Genomic DNA, 3,002 nt, shown 5'->3' with positions numbered 1-3,002 from the left:
TTTTGCTATTTACATCAAGTACTTCTATAATGTAAGAAGCAAACAAAAAATGGTGATAAAAATAGAAAATTACAGTCAAACAATACTCAAGATATAAATACTCTCATCAGCTATTATTTAGCAAAGTTTATCAAGACAACAGGGAATATCTGGAAAGAGGCTATAGTCACCCTTTCGGCTTCAAATAACATAGGAAATAAACTTGATTGCATTTAGTCATTACTTTAACATCTATTAAAAGCAAATTTCCAAGCCCCAGCTCTACACTCTCATTACATATAATCATCCCTCAGGAGAAAAAGAATTCATTCAGTTGTGTATATGAATGATATTTTCTGTAATGTCTTTTCCAAAGCTGACTAGTGGCCTGGGGTGGTTTGTTTGCGGGTTCTTTTTTATTTTTGGCAGGGGAAGGGAAGGAGTTGAAAAGCAGACAAAAGTTCAGAACATCATTGTCAGGTGTGAAACTTGGGTATCTAAGTTTGAGGGATAAGCATCTAAAAGCCCACCCGGGGGCTGCGCCTGAAATCACCAGGGCTTAAGTCTCAGTCTTAAACTGTAAGCAGCATGATCACTGCTGCATAACATTGTCTGTAAAATGGAAACTATGAGATTTTTCTAATTCAGACTGGAAGTGCTAAATTAAAACCCATTAATCCTTGGCAAGCATTTAGGTACTGGAGCAATATAAAACACATCCATAAGCAAAGATTGCTCTACTGAGTTTGATGGTATTATTCCCAAACTATGAATGAGTGATCAAATGAAGAACTTCTGTTTTCATTAGCGGTGCTTAGATATTTTTTTGCTCAAGTCTCTATAAGTACCTCACAAGATATATTCTTTGACAGAGACAACGACAAGAGGGCCATTAACTTTAAAGCTAGGCCAACTGACCCCTGAAATAATGCTGAATCCTGAGTATGGTGAAAATATTACTTCTAATTCCATTTGATTTGCAGAAAAGCTTCAGAACAATCTCTCTTTTTCTTCCTGATTACACAGGTTCAACACACTCTGACTTTTTATTATAAACTGACTCTGCTCATGCCATACATCAATTATTTTAAGGGATAATCTACTGTTAGATTAATAACATTTCTTTAAATTTCAGTTTGGTGCTGTTATAAATCAGTGCAGCTTGTGATAAAATCTGACTTCAAATTACAGTAAAGCAACAAAAAGGCAGATGTGTGGAGGAATATGCAGTCCCTTGTCAGTAATTTTATCAAATAACAGTACCTTTTCTTGAAATTAAGGCTCCATTAGCCATCTTCTTTCACAGTCACTACTCAGCTTCAGCTTCAGCTTTAGCCAGGCATGTAGGTAATCAACAGAAAGTTCGTGCTACCTTTAAGAAAGCCAATTAAATTTCAAAAAACTTCAGTTGTTAAAGAAAAGAATAAAATGGATAAGGCGGAACTCCAAAATAGGGTTCTGATAGGGCTAGCCTAGCTATAATCCAAATTATTTCACATGGTAATCTGATTTATGGGGGAAGGGCAAAGCACAGTGAATACTGTCAGGTATGTTTTGTTTTTAGTTCACCTGGACAAGGAAAAAAAAAAAAAAAAAGAAGTAGAAGAAAAAATAGGATGAATTACAAATTATCCTGCTGAATAACAGAACCAATCTCTGTTCACAGAGGAATTTCATAAACGTACCAAGCAAACCCTTCTGCAAAGAATATTTAATTAACTTTATGACAGATAGAAAAACATAAACTTTTAATATCCAAAAGGTTATTTTTAAATTACTAGAACAGGTTTTAATTACTGATAACCTCAGGTCAAATATACAATAGGCCAGACCTCTGTGAAGCAGTAAACTTGGCATCAGTTCTCTACATTCAGGCAAAGTCTGATCAGATTTTGTTTTGCAATAGTCACTTAATTAGTAGTATCGGTAACTCTTACTGCCTTAGCATTATCTTCCTTCAGCTAATGATATCATTTTGCATGTGTTAAGTAAAACAGGAATTAACAAAATTCCAATGGCTTACTTAAATGATAAATAACAAGCCGTTTTAAGGAAGAAATCTCCTAGGGAGTGCGGAAAAACCTGCAGCTGAAGGCAAGCGTGTCAGGATGTGTAACTCTGCGCAGGCATAAACAGGAAACGGAGCAGCTTGCATTTGGATTGACAATCTGGCTCCAAATGTCTCATCTGTGCCGGGCACTATGCTTGAACCCTGTCAAACTTGAAAACTCTGGGTTTGTAATGGTGCTGTGCTGACACCTCTCATTGCTCCCTCATATAAGTAAAATTTTATCCTCTCTGTCATTCTTCACTATCAAGAAAGATTTTGCTCATGCTTAACATTAATTACACAGCTTCTATTCCAAAACATTTTCTCATATATCCACTCCCTATGATTTTGGTAGTAAAACCCATGGACCTGAAACATCAAAGATTAATTATTTTTTGACTGCAAATTATATTAATTTATTTTATTGTCATGTTCCAACATAATGGATAAACTTGCCTTACGTTCTAAAAACATTTAACAAAGCCAATAGTGCTTAACTCTACTTCTTCCTATTTTTCTGATGCATTGACCCCACAGTAATTGAACATTTGCAAATATGTTGTGTGAAAGCTTAACAAGGTGTTTCTATAGTACAAGTCCTACAAGCTAAGTTCACCATAATGCAAAGAAACCAAAGCAGTCTGTGTACTCCCTAGTTTCAAAGATTAATGGGATGCAAAAGTAGAGAAATAGTATGGACAATAAGATGGATCATAGGCCCTTTGTGACAGATGTATCTGACCCTCCCCATTACAATCCCCCAAAAAGATTCTTCTGAGCCATTTTATCTCTGAAAATGTTGTGGGCATTGCAGAGCCCAAAGGGAACAAACAGCAGTAACTTTCTTCCTAAGGATGTTTGCCAAGCTGAGGATGTGGTCCTTGCACAACAGATAGAGCGCTGGGGGTATTTAGCCATTTAAAAACAACAACAATAAAAAAAGCAAGAGCACAAAAGTCCTGGAAGGTTGTTG

The sequence above is a fragment of the Coturnix japonica genome, chromosome 11 (assembly GCF_054131305.1).
Source record: "Coturnix japonica strain WE chromosome 11, WE-NBRP24, whole genome shotgun sequence".
Taxonomy (NCBI): Eukaryota; Metazoa; Chordata; class Aves; order Galliformes; family Phasianidae; genus Coturnix; species Coturnix japonica.
The sequence above is the reverse complement of the archived record's forward strand: the minus strand, read 5'-3'. Positions refer to the sequence as shown.